Source organism: Balaenoptera acutorostrata, chromosome 17 (assembly GCF_949987535.1).
Source record: "Balaenoptera acutorostrata chromosome 17, mBalAcu1.1, whole genome shotgun sequence".
NCBI lineage: Eukaryota > Metazoa > Chordata > Mammalia > Artiodactyla > Balaenopteridae > Balaenoptera > Balaenoptera acutorostrata.
This window is the reverse complement of record NC_080080.1, coordinates 3,631,260-3,650,813: the sequence shown is the minus strand read 5'-3', so window position 1 is coordinate 3,650,813 and position 19,554 is coordinate 3,631,260. Positions and strand designations below refer to the sequence as shown.

Here is a 19,554-nt window from a genome sequence, read left to right as displayed (position 1 = left end):
GGCGGGGGCCTTGCCGTCTAAACACGGCAGGCCGGCCTGCTGGATCCCTGCCACAGGGTTCGGCAGAGGCGGGGACAGCCGGGGCCTCTGCGGTGCGGTGGGAAGGGGCGGGATGGCAGGCCAGCGGGCAGGGGTTCAAGCCCGACTCTGCTCCTGACGGGACGTGGGATCCAGGGCGGGCCACCTGACTTCAGAGTACCCTCTGGGACGGAGAACTGTGTGGAGGAACGAGCGTGGGCTTTTTGCAGCCACACAGACCTGGATTCTAAATCCACGCTTGGTCACCTAGGAGCCTGGTGGCCAGAGGCTGTACAAAGCATTAGGCCGTATGAACAGGGAGCACAGTACAGTTTCTTGTCCTCTGGGGTGTGTGCTGTGACCGAAAAAGGTGGGCTGTAAGGTCCCTCTGGCAGCCCCGTTACCTGTGATGATTAAGAACTCACATGGGAAATGGGTATCTGACATGGGGGTTAGTCAGGATTGTGGAGAATTTGGACAACCTGGCATATAACTGGTGATCAAAATTACAGCTATTACTTTTGGGGGGAGGTAAAAAAGAGTTCTAGAATGGATTGAGATCAAAACAGGAAAGCATTTACAATGGCGTTTATGAAGTAAAAAACGCCAGGTAAATGCTAGGTACTTTATTTATTCTTTTCACTATCCTGTAATCACAAAGAATATTCCACCAAGGCTAACACGAAAGCATCTGAGCCTCTCGCTGTGTCCTCAGCCCTGCATCCTCCACAGCTCCCCCCCTCCCCGCTCCCAGAGGCCCTGCACAGGACAGGCTGGTGGGGAGACCCCACCAGCTCCTGCCCGTCTACCCTCATCTCCTTTCTCCCTCTCTTTCCACAGCCGAACTCACAGGTCCCCCAGCACAGCACGAGCTTGGCTGAAGCAGGGCCTTCCCTCCCCGGTGAGCACCAGAAATCATGCCAACAGTTCCCTGGATTTGCTGGGTCTCTAAGGGGGAGCTTGGGGTTTTCTCCAATGCTCCTCACTGACTACTTTGGGGAAGTCTGTACAAAGATCAAAATACCTATCAGATGCTCTCCCGGTTTTCTGCTATTCTTTTAGAGTCTGAAAGACCTGGCTTCTGCCTAGGCCTGCCTCTAATCAGCTGTGTCTTTGGAGAGTTACCCACTGGGAGCCTCCGTCCTGGGCCGATGCGGGGGCCCTTCCTAAGGAGGGGACACACAAGTTAACCCAAGTAAGGGTCCGGCCACGGTGAAGCTGACGCGTCATCAGGGTTAGTTCCCGCCTGCTTCCAACAGTAGTAGGAAACGAGCTGCTTTCAAGTGGCAGGTGGACCCACTCTGCCTAGTATGAGTGAGTGAGTCCTTGCTTCTCCCCGAGGGCCATGCTCCGCTCAGGTGGGCTGGGAAAGCCACCGAGGAGCTCAAATTAGAGCGGCAGCCTCCGCCGGGGCAGGTGGGCCATGGCCGCCATGCAACCTTAAGTGAAAAGCGGGTGCATTAACACACGCCCGGGCTCCTCTGGCTCCCGTGAGTTCTCCCAGAGTAACATGCTGGCCAGGGAGGGAGATCTAAGGCAGCAGCGTCCCCGTGGTGGAGCCTGCTTCACTCCCATCACCCTGCAGAAGACGTGGCTGCATCGTGGGGCGGCCTCTACCTAAGGGTGAGGGCACCAGCCCGGGTCCCGGCCGGCAACCCCATCACCCCGACGAGGTCGGGATCCCGAACGGCAGCTGCAGGTCAGTGACTGCGCCCGAGGGACACGAGCTGATGGGACACTTCACTGTCATCCCCTAGTCACCTTACTCCACAGCTCCGCCAGCCAACGTGCCAGGTGAGATGTGCTGTGAGCCACATTAGGGTTCAAGCGGGGTGCTGGCCGGGCCAGACTGAGGAGGGGACCTGGGACCAGCCACCTAGGACCAGCGCGATGGTACTCAGAGAGCGGTCAGCATGACGCAGGCCCTGCGCTTGGCATTCAGGGACATGGGCGAATCCGAAGCAGCCCCCGTCTCCCGTGGGAGAGGGACCTCGGGCAGACGGGCTGTGAGGTCCGTGACGGGCTGTGGCAAGTGCTAAGCCACAGGGATGCTCAGTGCTGCTCAGCGTGGAAAGGGGACGACCAGGCCTATCCACTGCCCTGAAGCTGCTCGGGCTGGGCGTCGGGGTGAGGTGAGGAGGGACCATCCCAGGCGCGGGGAACATCACAAGTGGCAGAGCATGGTGCGATGGCGCGTGAACGCTAGCTCGGCTCCCTGGGCGCCCGTCTGACTGCTCAGAGGGGCCTGGGAGGGACGAGGCCAGAGGGGTGAGCAGGGGCAGACCACGGAGGCTCCCATGGCCTCATCAGGGGGCGTGCACATCCCCTGCTCACTATGGCCGAGTGGATGGCCACACCGCCAGGCAGGTGGACCCACGCTGCAAGGAATGTCAAAGGCTAGTTTTAAGAACAAAGGAAAAGTTTTTTTAAAAATAGTACAAAAAGGAGAAACTGAAGGAGGCAGAGGAAGAGGAAACTACAGAGGGAGAGAACGATTACTGAGTATTTGCAGTCAGCACACACGCCCTCCTTCAAATGGTCTTACTGTCTTCACAAAGCAGATGAGGAAACCGAGGCACAGGTGATGGTGTGGTCGCCAAGGGTCAGGCCTTCCTGGACACAGACGTCCTTCCACAGAGCCCAGGTGGGGGTGGCAGCCCGGAGTAGCTTCCTGCCTGTGCCACACTGGCCCCTGGCAGCCAGAGGCCTCCTGTGCACACAGGGGCGTCCACAGGTGAGGCTCCGGCTCCCCGCTCCTGTCCAGGGGGCACCCAGGAGGGAGGCTGCCGGGAAGCCAGAGCCCAGGGCCTGGGTCCAGGTTCCAAACTGAGAAGGCAACCTTCCTCGTCGCATCCCCTGTGGTCGCACAAGGCGTGGGGGCGGGGGGGCTGCTGCTGTTCGGGGGGTGGTGGTCCAAACCCACTCCACTCGGCAAACACGGGGTGGAGCCAGGATGCTCACAGGTTCAACCCCAGGCCCAGGGAGACGAAGAGAAAGAGGGAAACAAATTGGAACATCGCTGGCAGATTTTTTCCTGGCAGATGCTGCTAAAGAAAGGACGTGAGAGAAATACGTGGAAGTATTTTTGACATCTGGGTTTAAGACAGACCATGGCAGTTTCCCTCATCAAGCTAATCAGAAGCAAAAGAACCAACAGAGTTAAATAACCCTAAAATAGCTTTTGTAGAACAGTTACAGATGGATCAGACAGTTAAAACGATCAGAATGGAGTGCAAGGATCCTGGTACATTGCCAGTGTCAAAGGTAAGGGAAAATATACTGCATTTGCTGAAGGACAGTAACACTTCAATTATCCTCCGCAGAAATTAAAGTTCCCTTGTATAAAAATGCCCCTTTTAAGTGGAGCTGAACCTACAAAACATTACCGTGTTGTATCAGTCTCTGGACAGAAATCTTTCTACGTTGAGATGCAGATTTCCCACCTTCCACAGGACGCGTGCCTGCTTCTACCTAACTAGGAGATCGAGGAAGGGAGGGTCTCAGGTAGGGGATGGGGCATCTGGCACTGAATCTGCATCTGGGAGGGGGGTGGTCCCCTTGCCGAGACCTTGCTCACAGCCAGGTTCCTTGCTGGGTTCTCTACAATCACGTCTCTTAATTCTCACAACCACCCCGGCGATAAATGTTATCACGATCAGTGTCCGAACCCTCCAGAAGAGAAAAACCTCAGAGCCGTGTGTGGCCCTGGGGGGCAGAGGAGTGGGCGCTCTGGAAGGCGGACGTGGCCCTGTGTCCTTGGAGCAAAGCCTCCTCCCATCACAGCGTGTCCAGAAAGGGTCAGAGGCGCCCTGCAGATGCCAACCAGTCTCCAGGGTGGAGTCCAAAGGCAGGTGAGTCGCCTCTGCTGGACTCTGCTCTCTCACCAGCAGACAGGGTAACCCCCGGAGAGCGTCCTGAACACTGTGACCTCAGTGTGTCACCTGTAAAATGAGCACGTGATCTAGCTAAAAAGAGGTGATCTGTGGATTAATTTGGACAGCGGATTCTTAATAAGAAAGCCTTTTAGAAATCCTAGTTATTTCATTGCCATGGTTATTACACGATACCTTCCCACCAGCACCTAGCACTCCATACATCCAAAACCAGAAGCATGCCACCTCCCAGCTGCTCCCCTCCAGGCCCGTCTCACTCCCGCATCACCCCACACACTGGGCCTGCGATCCCCCTTCCCTTTGCCCTCCAGGCCTGGGCAGCAGGCTGTGTGGACTGACCCCGCCCCCTCCCCACGCCCTAGTTCAGGCCTCCTGCCCCCTTCTGCGCGGGCCACCTGACGGCCATGTCATTCTAACTCCCAGCCTCTCCCCTCTCTGCCCTCTGCACCCTGTGTGCAGAACTGGATCACAGTGTATATAAACTGCCCTGGTTCTAAAGGGCTCCTGCCACCCGGAGAACAGAACTGGGGATGAGGGAGATGATGCCAAAGAAAAGTGGATGCAAAATCCAAGGGACCTCAGTGTCCTGCTAAGTGGTTTCCTAGAGCTTCTAGAGCTTTCTTTAGACAAAGGGGCCAAGGAGCTTTAGCAGAAGGAAGGCAGCAGCCGGGGGGGAAGGCTGGAGGGGGAAGAGACCGGTGACGAGCCCGTGTGGAGGCTACTGCAGTGGCCCAAATCCAAACCAAAACCGCCATCAGGAGAACAAAATTTCTAAAGTATGGAATTCTCAAAGGGATTTACAAATTGGAAATTGCCCAATTATCATCTGTGTGCAAATAACATTTTTATAACCATCAACAAATAGTGTACCTACAGAATATACTTATAAACACAGAAATAGAATTAAGGGAGATTCCTTTGGAAAATAAAAAGTAGAATACATTTCCAGAAGGTCAAAATTCTTTCCAAGAGGCCTAAGTGCCAGGGAGGAATTCAGTTTTTTTTTTTTTTTTTTTTTTATTTATTTATTTATTTATTATTATTATTTTTTGGCTGTGCTGGGTCTTCGGTTCGTGCGAGGGCTTTCTCCAGTTGCGGCAAGTGGGGGCCACTCTTCATCGCGGTGCGGGGACCGCTCTTCATCGCGGTGCGCGGGCCTTTCACTATCGCGGCCCCTCCCGTTGCGGGGCACAGGCTCCAGACGCGCAAGGAATTCAGTTTTTACAGTGAGAATCCCTACCACGTACGAGGCCTTTCCCTGCACCAGGTGCTGTGCTTGGGCCTTTCTGTCCCATCAGTGCTCGGGGCTCACGGCAGACGCAGCCGCCTGCTGTGCTGAGCACCCTGAGACCCGGCTCTCATCTCACCCCCGTGAAGCCCCTGAGTGGAGCACAGTCATTCCCGTCTGTACTGATGGGGAAACTGAGGCTCCTAAGCCACCCCCGGGCTCCAGAGGGACACGGTCAGGGAGCAAGGGTGGAGGTCCGTGAGCCACGGTCCCCGAGCAGAAGGAAGTCGGCGGGATGCTGGGGGCAGGAGGAAGTGGGGGCTTTGGCCTTCGTTCCAGAGGTACCTACATGGGTCCTCACGTCAACAACCGGCTCTTCTGATAAACCTCTTCGCGTGACCGCCCCGGAGCCGTCCACCAAGACGGCAGCCTCCACGTGCCGCCCGACACCAGCGAAGGGAGTCCGCGTGGATGGGGCCGCACCAGCCTCCGTGACCTGCGCCGCCAGTCTCCAGCCCCCTCCTGCCGCCGGCACCACGAAGCCCTTACTGTCCCCACGCCGCGTCCACGCTGCACTCAGCACTCTGCACCTCCAGCCCTTCACCCGGCTCGGCTCACCCTGGACCCACCTCCCCTCAGCCCCCCGTGCTTCCAGCAGCCGCCCTGGTAAAGCGCACACTGAAGGCCTCCCGCCCCACCTGACAGAGTGCTCGGAGGGCAGAGACGCAGCCTGCCTGTCCTCGCCTTCCTGGCGCCTGGCACAAGGCCTAGCACGCAGTCGGGGCTGAAGAAAATGTACGCCGAACTAAGAGTCACCCCACAAGCCTTTCGTGTGACTGAAGCGTTACCGCCCGGAAGGAACCATGAGCTGACGGACTTTAAGGCAGCTAAATGCCTCCATTTTATTAACAAAATGCCTCAATCATACTAAGTCAGCTGCCATTAGTAAAAAGGTGCTTTTACATCTAATTGCACATTTCATCAACTCTAAGTTAAATGTCCTACTTCCTAACGTGAATGAGGAAAGCAAACAGGGACGGGAAGGAGTCAGATCTCCCGAGTGTGCCCGGCTTGGGAGAGGGGGCCCAGGGGTGCGGCCCAGCCTCTCACCCCCCGGAGTCAGTGCAGGGGACGGAGGGGGCCAGGGCTGCGGAGACGCAATGCTGGGCTCGCATCCTTGCTCTGCCCCATGGCTGGGCCATCTCGGGAAGTCGTTTGGCTTTTTGAAGCATTTTCTGTCTGTAAAAATAAGGATAAGGAGGCTAACCTCAGAGTACAGTCGTGAGGTTTAAAAGGCCTCGCGCCACGTGCCGAGCACCGAGGGTGCACTCCAAGGGCGGGGCTACCTGGAATCACATCCCACCATCGACATCACCCACCCTGGCACTGATCCGGCCACAGGGAGCAGAAGGGAACCAGGAGGGCACAGAGCATGCAAACTCCTTAGGAAGGCACGCAAAGTCCCCAAGGCCTGGGCCCACGCACCTCCGGGCCTCAGCTGTCCTGACTCACCCACGTGCCTCCTGCCCCGGGGCCTGCAGTGCGGTCAGGCTGCTGGGCCTTGGCTCCCACTCAGGGATCAGCCCTGTGAAGGCTACTCTGACCTGTCCCCCCGTCCGGCCCACGAGAAGCGCACGCTCACTACCCTGAACGCTGTGCCCATTGTTTAATAGGTGGTTAACTACACTCGTGACCCTGGTGGCTTCATGCGCCTGTTTCACACACACACACACACACACACACACACACACACGGCTATGAATTCACAGAGTGGATTCACTATGGATTCTTACCCATCTTTCATAGACCTAGAACTTAGGTGTTCAACAAGACTCTGCTGAATGAATTACTGAAAACTGCCTTCGATAAGCTGAATGATGCGACGAGAATGAGCGGCCAGCTTTGTTCTGTGTGGCCCAGGGGGTAGGACGGAGGGACTAAAGTCACGCGGAGCCCTCTGCACCCTTGTGGGACAGCCCACCCCTCCCACTGACCACGAGGCAAAGTCTGCACCGGCACAGAGGCAGCCCCCTGAGCCCTCTGGGAGGAGAACACAGTGGGAGGTGTGACGGGGAGAAACACGGACTAGCCACCCCCGCGGGCTGGGCCTCCACGTCCCCCTCTCTCTTCTCCCCGGAGTGGCCTGCGGCACCCCCCGTAGACAGCAGCAGGCAGCAGCCCCAGTGGATGCAACTCGGATAGAAACGCCATCTTTCTGGCCAGGAAAACCAGGAAAGGGGGTCCCTGGAGGTGGCAAAGCGTGTGTGTGGGGGGGGGGCGGAATCTCAGGGCACGGGACCCCCTAACCCAACACAGCAAAGGCCTCGAGAACAGCCCTGGGATTTGACCCCCTGCACCCGCGCACCAGCCTCAGATTCCGTTCGCCCCTGAGCTGTGGGTGCACAGGACAGGCGCCAGCTGGCAGGGCAGAGGCAGGGCGGCCTGGCTGGGATTCCGAGCGGACACAGGCACCCCAGCCTGACCCCGAGCGGCCCAGGGCGCCACTGCTGGCCTCTCTTCTCAACCCCACATCCAGTGAGGTCACGTCGGGAGCTGGAATCTGGCCGCAGGGGAAGTATTTGCACCACAGAATCTGGCAAACGCTACAATCCAGGGTGAGTTGTTAACAACCTAGCAGGTCACGCTGGACAGACCCAAACCAGCGAAGCAGAGGCTTGGGGAACTGAGCTGAAGGAAGAGAGATCTCGACTTCCAGCCCAGGAAGGCGAGGCAGGATTTATGACTGGAACCTCACTGGACAGGCTGCCTGCCAAAACAAACCATCAGTGCTCTCCAGAGGCTCATAAAAAATAACCCTCAGAGTCAGAGTCTACAAGAAATAATGTTCACAGTGTCCAAGAACAATGTAAAATACCTGCCATGCAAGAAAACAGGAAAATGTGACCAATCCTCAAAAACCAGTGATGTCAAGCCCAAGACGATCCACATGCCAGAGCCACCTGCCAGTAAGCGAACAAGCTTAAAACCTAGAGTCACCGTAACACAGCATGACATCTGAGAGACATGAGCTGAGCTAAGGGGCCTTTAAATAACTCGATGACACAGCCAGTCTCAAACACAGTGCCGGTCTCACGTTTGAGGGAAAAAACAAACAGACAAAACCTGCTCAGCCCCTCCACACCTCGGGCAGCCACTGGATCTTGCTCTGTTTTCCTCCTTCTAAAGCCTCAGGCTGCCTGCTTCGCTTTCCAGATTTGCAGGTTTCCGCGGCCCTGCATAATTCTGCTGATCTTCTCAAACTGTGCTTCTGCACGTGGCCTGCAGCTTCGGGAACACAAAGCCATGGCCTGACACGCGGGGAGTAGGAGACGGGGGTCGGAGGTGCCCCTCCCTGTAACCGTGGCCCCAGCAAGGCTGCGCGGGTCAGCAGAGGGTGTTTAAGAGCGGGCTGAGCCAAGGAGGGGGCTCTGGGACCCTCTCGCTGCCTTTCCAGCCTCGTTTCCAGCCTAGCGCTCTCTGCTTCACCCACTCCAACCTCCTCGAGGGTCCAAACCACGGCACGCTCACCTGTAAAATGGGGGAATAACCACCTCCTCAAGGGGGAGGGTTTCCCCAGCCCTGGGAGCAGTACTCGACTCCGACAGCCGTGGAAGTGAACGATGCCACGAGCGGTCCCCTGTGTCTCTACACCTCTCCAGTACGCACAGGTGACATGAACAAACACTTAGCATGGTGGGCGGCATGTAACAGGTGCTGGACAAGCACAACTTCACTTCCCTTATATTCTGGGATCACCTGGACGTCGCAGACGTGGTCGGGGAAGGGACGGTACTCACGGAGGGCGGGCCCCACAGAGCCTGCTGCCCTAACACGCGTTCACCCTCCGCTCCGACTCCTGGGATGGGCCAGGCATGAGGGGCGGGGGCAGGAGCTGCAGCCCACCTGGAGTTGGCATTACCAGGAGCAGGACGGAGCTCAGGTGAGTAGTGGCGAGAACAGCTAAGAGCTCCCCAAAAGCTCTCTCCGGCAACCGCAGCTACGGTAGGTCGGGTGGATACTGGCTAGAATCAGACTGGAAAACAGGCAGCTAACGATTAGATCGAAGCTTTGGAAACAGCTCCTGCTTTGCATTCAAGTAGCAAACACAGTGCAGGCCTTTAAGGGAACAGACTAGAGCTATTTATACCCTCCTTTTTCCAGCCAAGACATTAAAAGGACAAAAAGGTAACAGCGACAAGATTAACATTCAAAGACAATTTCAACTCTTCTAGACCCGTCAAATCCAGTAAGAGGCATTCCCACCTTTGGCCCCGTGGAGGAGGGAACTTAGATTTCATTTTCAGTCAGCCATGGTGACTGGCAGCCCCTGAGAGACCCCAACGTCCCCGGGAGAGGCTCAGAGAGGAAGCAGGAGTGAAGGAGGCCACACAGGGTTATGCTGAGATGAAACCACTGCGGAGACAGCAGCAGTGCTCACTGGACGGCAGGCACATGCCCCCCTTGCACAGATGCAGAAACTGAGGCGCGGGCAGGATAAACCCCTGCTGGCATCAGCCCTGGGGCGCCGAGCCTGCTCCCTCCACGGCTCTGCTGTCCTGCACAGGAAGCAAGCCCGGGGCCCCGACCCTCACTGTCCCACCTCCTGGGCCGCCCCAGCGGGGTGAGGGCGAGAGCTTGGAGGCGATTCCAACCCCACGTCTACAATTACAAGCATGAGATGACTGGAAGCCACCTCCACCTCGCGGGCTCAGCCTTCTGACCTGACCGTGAGGGTTTCGGTCGTAGGTGAACTGCCACGTACCGGACGCCGGCTGCACCAGGTCAGCTTTGCCCCCAAACCTCACAGCCCCGGGCAGCCACGCCCCCCACTCCACAGAGGAGGACGCCGAGGACCTCGGGGGTCACCGACAGGGCAAACGCACACAACGGCAGTTTCCAAACACGAGGCTTCATGAGTGGAGCCACGTGTGGCTTGAACCCCAGAAAGAAGGATGGACGCTCCTCTGCGGGTCCGGCTCGCCCCTCGAACACGTGGCTCACACAGCCGCCCCCACAACCCAGTCTTCAGCGTGTGGAATTTTACAGCTGAAAGGGGACAAGCACATCCCTCTCTCTGCACAGATTAAACGAACCCGAGGCCCAGCTTCCACAAGGCTGCACAGAGCCCCGGGCCTGAGCCCCGGGCCCCGGGGTCTGGGGGGTGCCCTCGCCCCGAGCCTGCTCGTCTGGATGGGGCTGTGGGCTCGGCACAGTCCCGTCGGCGGCGAAACCAAAACCGCCTTCGCCAGCCTCAGCACAGGCCGCCAACGCGAGGAGCTCAGATCGCTATCACTCATCTACCCACCGTGTAAGACTGAGGCTCTGACCATCATGTCTCATCACAGAGTTGCTAAGGATTACACGTCCCAAGAAGCAGAGGAGGAAGGGAAACGTGAACGCAACGATGAGAACTGAGACCTGCTTCACCCGGAAAATATGACTGCGATTTATCGCTGCACAGCAGACGACGATGGCCCATCGAGAAACTCTGCTGAAAATAAAGAAAAAAAATCACCCGGAGTTGTTTTGCCACATTTCCAAATTAGAAAATGCTCCTCTCCGGATGATTTATGCTTCAATTTTTTCCTTTATTCACAGAGAATTTGTCAAGCGTTACAGGAGCACCTAAGAGCAGCGATGTGATTCAAAACGAAAGAAAAGGTTGAAGAAGGTTGGCTGCACAGCTCGAGTCTGGGGCAACCCCGGAGTCAGCGGCCTGGAGCTCGGAAGCGCCGCCTGGACACGCAAGAGGCACAGGAGCCAGATGGGCAGCTCAAGGGCGGCGGCCCCGGGCCTTCGCAGGGGGCCTTGCACACCCCACCAGGCCTGGCTACTGGCCCCGTGCACAGTGACACGTCCATGCCGGGTCAGGGGCTTCGAGGACCACGGTGTGGCCGGCCCGTCCTCTTTCCCAGACGCGAGCACGGGTGAGGCTGGGCGCTCTGATTCCTGCAGCGGGAAAGGCGCGGGAGGCAGCATCCCCGCGCCTCGGCCGACCGCTCCTCCACGTGTGATGTGAGCACGACGGCAAGCCTGACTCTGATTCAGTGATGCTTCGGGGCGGTTTCTTACCACAGCACAGTCCCGTGAAAGCTGATCAGCTCTTCCCCCTGGAACGCCTGTGCACTCTGCCACAGGAGATGAACGCTGAGCTTCAGGGCGCGGTGCACAGGCCACCACTTCTGAAAGCCTTTCCTGATTCCCCAGCCAGGAGCCATCTTTCCCCTCTCAAGACCCCCAGCCCCTTGTCCGTCACCTGTGAACCTTATCACTTTTTCCCCCTGCATTACGGTTCTCATGACCCAGGTTTCCTTCTCCCGCTGTAGGAGAATTTCCCTGAGGACATGCCCCAGCTAAGACTGCTCTGACTCTCACATCTTCTGTCTGAAACAGGGACTCCACAACCATCACCGCAGACACTCACCGCACGCTGCTGGCTTGTCAAGACGCTCAGGTCCCTCACATGGAAGACTCAGGAATCCCCAGACGCTGCCCTGCTGAGACTGGACCCGGCAGAGGCCAGGAGAGCCACAGGCTAACAGACCACGTGGCCCCTGGCACCAGGCCTCGCCAGTCCTGCTAGAGGAAGATTCAGAGATGTGCAATCCAAAGCGCTTCCTAGGTCATTGTTGAGGATGCAGTATATTTACTCATTGGTAAAATGTATCCTAAGGTCCAGCCCTGTAAAAAGCACCGGACCACACAGCAGAGACACGAAGACAGATGAAACGCAGCCCCACACGCAGGAGCGAATGGTTAGTGGGGAGGCAGACAGGTACTTGAAGACGCGCGACAGATGCGGTAATGGAGCAGAGCGCCAGACCCCACCTCCCAGAGGTGGAGGGGAGCCCCCTGGCCGGCAGGAAGAGCAGGGCACCCCAGGACGAGCTCGGGGAGGCGAGCCCGTGGCACCCACGGGACTCACGGCACTTCGGCAAGTGACAGTGTGAGCGCAGAGCGGCAGGGGCCCGCTCGGGTGGGAAGGTGGGAGAGGCTCAGGTGACACCATGCTGGGTGCCCAGCAGGGAGCTGCTTTAATACACCGGGTGTACGGGTACTGTGAGACCTGAAAACGTGTGCTCCTGAAGGGTAACAAAACAAGCCCTTGTGACGCTGTGGCGGAAGGGGAGGCTACAAAAGAGTGGCCCCAACGCAGTCCTGGTTTTGTGTCAGTAAACTAGACACAACCATCACTGTGGACGAGGATGCGGGTGGCGAGGGTGTCATCTCTGGGAGGTGGGAGAAGCACAATTTAAAAATCATCTTCTTGAGACTTTTCTAAAATGAACATGTGTTCGTTCTGTAGGGGGTAAGGGATGCTATCTCTAAGAGCAAAAGAAAACCCTGTTCCCGGGAAGCTGGACGGCAGGGTGCGAGCGGCAGCGGGTGGGATGACAGCAGAGGGGACGAGCCCCCGAGCACGGTGACGGGGTGACGGCGACAGTGCAGGCCGGGGGCTGGCATGAGGGCCACGGTCGAAGCAAACAGGACCCCTGTGTGCAAACGAGCGGGGACAAGCATCGTCCACATGGGAAACTGCACGCCGTCGGGTTGGAAGAGGAGAAAAAGGAGGCAATGCTGGAACAGCTCCGGCCAGAAGGGAAGGGCCGTGGACGAAAACACTCGGAAGGCAGAGTGTGAAGTGGAAACATTAACATAAACGTCACATATTCTTCCCACCGCCGCTACACTTTCTAAGTGACCGTGGCGTGGGGCGATGGGGGGAGCCTCTGACCACAGGTGACAGAGCCAGCGCTGCAGTCAGCCCTGCGGCCCGGCATCTGACTCAGTGCCCGTGCGGATCAGAAAGCAGACAAGGCGAAGATACGTTCGGAAGACTCATGAAGAAAAGTAGGCTTCCTGAGCCTTTGTGCACCTTTGGGGATTTGAAAACAGAAATCAACCTTGCGGAAGATCGATCCAGCCAGAAAAATCTTTCAGCAGTCTGGCTGCAGGTTGAAAATGCCACAGCCATTTAAAAACGAAAAGGAGAAAGTCCTCAACAATGTGGAATTGGCAATTAGGGCAACAAAGGAATTCCTGAATGAAAACAATAAAGCAGGAGCCCTTCCCCCACCTCATGCCGCCTGCAAGTCTTTCTCTGGGGAGCGGAGCAAAGCTGCCTTCCAAGCCTCATCCAGCAGTCCCTCCACGGAAATCCTAGGAGGACGCCAAAGATGAGCTGGTCATTTGAAACAGTCTATTTTTATGGGAAAGCTCGTGAATATGCAACCCCTTGAGACACGTAGTGTTATCCCACCTTACTTTTTGGAGGCCAAAGGAGAAATACTACAGTTGAGTGAAGTATCCTGTCTCCCAGACCGACCTCCCTCCCTCCCCACAGCCTCTTTTTTCTTTTTAATTTTATTGAAGTGCAGTTGATTTACAGTGTTGTGTTAATGTCTGCTGTACAGCAAAGTGATTCAGTTATACACGTATATATATTCTTTGTTCATATTCTTTTCCATTACGGTTTATCATACGATACTGACTACAGCTCCCTGTGCTCTACAGTAGGACCTTGTTGTTTATCCTCCATATAGCAGTTTGCATCTGCTCACCGCAAACTCCCACTCCTCCCTCCCCACCCCCTTGGCAACCTCCAGCCTCTAGGTACAGGTAAGGAGCATCCCCCATCCTCTGGGCCCTGGGACAAGAGAGGCCCATCAAACATGGTCTCTATGCTCAAAGGACTGGGGAGAGAGACGGAGGGACAGGCGGGCAGTTGACTAGGCCACACTGTGGCGGGGACGAGTCCTGGGAGCCGGAGAATGAGCAAAGCCCAGATGGAGGCCTGGAAGAGGTGACGCCTGGGCTGGGCACCGCGGATGGACAGCGCACACAGCTGAGCGAGTGCAGCCCAGGGGGAAGTGGGGAGGGAGGTGCTAGGACGGCCAGGGGGCCAGGCGGGAGCGGCCACAGGAGCAGGGGGCCAAACAGGAGGCCAGGTGGGGCTGCCAGGAGAGTGTGTGCCAGCCCAGACCCTCACCAGCTCCCCAGGCCCCTTCCTAGGCTGGGTCTGCCTTGCCCACCCCCGGAGGCTTCTCCTCAGGCTCGGGGCCTGCAGGGGTAGGGAGGCAGAGGCCCGCTAACTCGGGCTGGCGTGGGAGCCCCCAGCCGTCTGTCCCACGTCACCCCAACCTTACGGGGCCACCGTCCCCGCAGTGGCCCCTAGGGGGCCTGTGCTCACACCCTGATTCCAGATCGTGGCCCCTAGCGGGCCTGTGCTCACACCCTGATTCCAGATCAATCTGACCACATCCAGTAACTGTTCATTCGGCATTGCCAGCAGATTTTCAAGTCCTAAGTCCCGGAACTGGAAAGAAACCTCTAAGCTCAGTGCGGCAACAACGATGGGCCCAGGAGGCGGGGTCTCAGCAAGGGGCGGACTGAGGGTGGTGACCACCTCCCCTGCGAGGAGCTGGGAGGACACACGTCACAGGAGCGGGGCAGCGGCCGACAGGTGACCTTCAGGACGTGGCTCCCGCCGTGCTGCCTGACCTCCCGACTTGTCAAGAGAATCAGGAACTAGACTGAGTCTAAAATGTCCGTATTTTTAAAACAGTGGCTCAAGAGTTTTTAACACGAGGCAGGCCTAATGGATCTGTGAGCTGGACTGGGCCTGCCGGTCCCCACCTCGGACGCTCTGACAGGGCGCTTGGTGGGCACGTGACCCCCTCTGAGGACCCACCGCAGGCTCCAGCCCAGCACGGGGAGCCCGGCTACTGACCGGAGGTCTCTCATTTCTGAACAGCTCTGTCAGTCATGTTTTCCTTAATACGTCTCCTCTGCCACCTCTCTGTATGTTGACACAGATCACTGGACAGAGAAATGGGGAAGAAACCAAAACTAAAGTTTATTTTAATTGGGGAACCTTTCGCCATTTTCTACTCCAACCAATACTATCATCTTCATCATCTTCATTTTACATTTCATACTGTTAAAATCTCATAGTGCCAGATGGAAGGATAGGAAACATTGTAATGAAATGGGGGAAAAAAATAAAAACAAAAAACGTGAATGAATCAGACGATGCAGAAGGAGAGCCCAGACTCAGAGGAACTGCGGGCCCGCGTTCAGATGAGCTAAGGGGGCCGTGGTCTGCCCTGCTGCGTCAGGGCGCACGGCTGGCGGGGACGCAGCGGGACCACACTCCATCCAGGCCTCCAAACCAAAGGCAGGAGAGGCAGCGCCACTGTCACCCAAGGAGCCAGGACCACACCAGCCCAGGGGGTGGCGAGCGCCTTGACGAGGCCCCCTTCCCTTCCCCAGCCGCACAGCTCTAGAGAGCCCCTTGTCTCCAGGCTGCGGGGTGCTCAGAGGCACTTGCTCCGTGCTACGTGCACGAGGCTGCGCCCCAGCTGGGCAGCCAGGCCAAAGCAGCCACGGAGGGGCCAAGGCTTTGGCTGCCCCCAAGCGCCCACAGAAGGAGAGTGTGCAGGCAGGGTGTGCACGGCAGCAAGTGAAGGGGCCCTGGGGTGGCACTTCTCATCCCTGTCCTCACCAAGAGATGACAGAGGTGGGACTCACATCACTGGTTTTCTGGCAGGCCCAGCCTACTTGGCAGGGGAGCAGCGAATGGGAGCATCTGTCTGGGCCTCAGCCCCGGAGGGCACTGCCACAGGGTGCGGAGGCCAGCACACTGCCCGCAGCAGGGGGTGCTATCAGTTTGTCCCCAGGGGGTGGAAAGGGGCATCCCCCGTGTCCCTCAGCCCTGCTCAGGGGGCTGCCAGCTGAGACAGGACATGCATTGGGGTCCCAGGGATAGAGGCCCTGGCAGGGTGAAGATGGAGGCATCAGAGCAGGGGTAGATCATCTGGCTGGTGGTCCCTAATGTGACCAACTGTGACCACTTCAGTGAAGGTCACAGGGCAGACTGGCCGAGCGGAAGGCAGATGGTGGCAGAACGCGGCTCTGCAGCACCAGGCCGGACTGTGGCCCACCCGGGCTCAGGGCGTGGGCGTCTCCGGCCCACCTGGGCTCAGGGCATGGGTTTGCCAGACGCTTAGCAAACCTCTTCCCAAAGCAAAGCGGAGAAAATGCCAGAGCAAACCTGAAGGTGCATTTCCTTGGCTTCAAGGAAGCAATCTGAAGACCAGCGTGCAGGAAGCACAGGGGCAGGTGGGAGGCACCAAGAGCAGGGGCTTCAGAAGCAGACGCACCTGGGTTTGAACCCAACTCCCCACCACGTCACTTAAACACTGTGCCTCAGGTTCCTCGTCTGTTATTAATTAAACACCAGCCTCCCTGATGTGTAAACAGTAAAGAGGGCTGAGGACACTGCATGGTGGCAACAGTGCTGGCCACGTGGCACCCCTTCTCCAGTCCTAAGAGGGTGGTCCTATCTGTTTGCCCGACTCTGGGGCTTTCCCCCATTATGCCATCCTATTTTCCTGGGGTCAATTAAGGGATGAACAAACAATAGTTACCATTTATTGACTGCTTAGAAAGTGACCCAAAAGGACCCTATTTGGATCAGGAATTTGATCACTGTATTTGGGTAACTAATTGTTCATTGGGAAACATGAAATTTTAAAGAAGAGAAAAGTTCTAGCATGTCTCAGTAAGCCCCAACTGCTCCTATAGATAACAACTATAGATTCTGGACAAAATATTTTTAAAAACAACAATCTGAAACCACTGGAAGGTGAAGGAAGACAGGCAAACACTGAGAAGAATAGCCACTTGGAAGAAGGAAAAAACATGAATTTTACCCTTTCTTTATGGCTTTTGGCCTGAGGATGAGCTCAGGTCAGCACCACATAGAAGCTAAAACTCTGGTAGAGAACCTACATCTTTCTTAGCCAACGAATCAGAAGACAGAGTACAGGGAAACCACAGCAACTGGACAGTGAAGCAGGGGGATGCAGGAAAGGAGAAAGCCAAAGAGTAGGAGCCCAAAATGTTGTGCATGGACTCTGCCCAAATCTTTGGCTAACTCCTGAAACAGATGTGCATGGAGCAGACTCAAGGCAGTCCAGCCAGCTATAAAAGAAAATGCTAAGATTTGAGGTGCCCAGAAGACGGAGTTTTCAATTTGAGGCCAACAAAGACAAACACTTGCTATATAATAAAAACAACAGGTTCTCTTCAGAGGACTACAACAGAATCCAGAGACTCCAAAACGTAACATTACAATGTCCAGAATACAATCTGAAATTAATTGGCTTTTGATGAACCAAAAAGTGTGACACATTCTCAAGAGAAAACACAATCAATAAATTGATATCCATCTTGAGATGCAAATATTGCAATCAACAGACAAGGATTTTTTAAAGTTTTTAAAATTATACTTGAGAATATTAAGGAAAACACCATGGCAATAAATGCATAGATAGGAAAACTCAGCAAAGAAATAAAAATTTCAAAAAAGAACCAAGTAGAAAAGCTGAAACTGAAAAGTATCTTTAATAAAAAGAAGCAATCCAATCTTAAGAAGAAAAATAATGAGAAAAAAAAAAAAAAGACTAGAGCTTCAGGGACCTTGAAACAGTATCAAAAATTCTAACATACTTGTCCTTAGAGCCCCAAAGGGAGAAGAAAGAGAGAATAAGGTATGAGAGGGGGAGAGAGAGAGAGAGAGAGAGAGAGAAAGAGAGAGAGAGAGAGAGAAAGAGAAATAATGACCAAAAAATTTCCTAATTTGGTAAAATACATAAATCTACAGATTCAAGAATCTCAGTGAAGCCCAAGCAGGACAAATGCATGGACAAAAGCATGTCGTAACCAAACAGCTAAAGGGCAAGGATAAAGAGAATCTTGGAATCAGCCGGAGAAAAACAACACAAAAACATATAGAGAAACACCAATTTAAATCACTACTGGTTTCTCATCATAAATTATGGAAGCCAGAACACAGTGCTGAACAATACTTTTAAAGTACAGAAAGAAAAGAGCTGTCAGCCGAAGTTCTATACCCAGTGAAAATATCCTTCAGGAATGAAACAAATAAAAACATTTTAGATGAAGGAAAACTAAGAAACTGTCACCTCTTCTGCAAGAAACGCTAAAGCAAGTTCTTGAGGTTAAAGGGAGACAGTACCAGATGGAACCGGTTATTCAGGGAAAAGTGAGCATCATCAGAAATACTAAATACTTGGGCAACTATGAAATACTTTTTCCTCTTATTTCTTTTAAATACATAGGACTTCTTAAAGTTAAAAAAATGTTAACAATGTCGTGTGGTTAACAGTGCATATAAATTTAATATCAGTGACAAGGATAGCATAAAGGACAGAGGTGGGGCAAATGAACCCATATGGGTTGACTTTATATGAAATGATATAATCTTAACTTTAAGTAGATCATGAAAAATTAAGATTCTATATTTTAATCCCTAGATTACACTAAAAAATATAAAGAGGTATAGGTAAAATGTCAACAGATCAATTTAATTTATATGTGTGTGTACATACATATATATATAGAGAGAGAGAGATAAAAATCAGAGATTGTTAGAAGAGACAAAAACGCAAAATTCAACTGTATGTTGTCTAGGAGAGATGCAATTTAAATATAAATACATAGTAGGTTCAAGTAAATGGACTGAAAAACCTCCCCATGCAAACAGTGTGGTTATATTACCATACTGGAGTGGTTATATTACTATCACATACAATACACTTCAAGACAAAGAGTATTACCGGAGATAAAGAGGAAAGTCCATAATGGTATGAAGTGAATCCACGAGCAGTGCACCATCATCATAAATGTGCATAATAACAGAGCTTCCAAATACACAAAACAAAAACTGTCTACAATTAAAAGGGGTCACAGACAATTCCACGATCATAACTGGACATTTTAAGATCTCTCAGAATTGATCAAACAATTAGACAAAAAAAAAAAAAATCAGTGAAGAAATAAGCGAGTTGAACAGTACTATCAACCACTTAACTGGTATTTAGAGAACACTACAGCAAACAACTTCAGTGTATACATTCAGCGTATACATTTCTTCCAAGTGCACAACTACATTCACCAAGATAAACCGTATGTTGGGCCATAAAACAAGTCTCAATATATTTTAAATGACTGAAATCACACAGAGTATGTACTAAACCCTAGTTAATGATATATGTGCCAAGGTTTTTAGGGGAAAATGTACTAATGTGTGCAATTTACTTTAAAATGCATGAACAAAATATGAATTAACAGACGGGTAAAAAGATAAAAATGTAAATATATATGCAATAAAGTATAGCAAAATATTAATGATAGAATCTAAGTGGTGGATATACCAGTACTCACTGTAAAATTCTTTTAACTTTTCTATATATTTGAAATTTTTCATAATAAAAATTGAAAACATTCAATTATTTTTTAAATGGAAGTCTCAGAATACTTAAGACACTACTGTACATTGTAAATCTCTAAGAGGGGGAAATGGCTATGTAGTATTTCCCCAACTTATCC

The 19,554-nt window shown here is 53.9% G+C and overlaps 1 protein-coding gene across 6 annotated transcripts in view; it reads right to left on the bottom strand.

Moving 5' to 3' along the window:
- The window catches only part of TRAPPC9 (trafficking protein particle complex subunit 9), a 560,212-nt gene that overhangs the window by 125,654 nt on the left and 415,004 nt on the right, over positions 1-19,554 (bottom strand). The gene's annotated exons all lie outside the window — the stretch shown is intronic.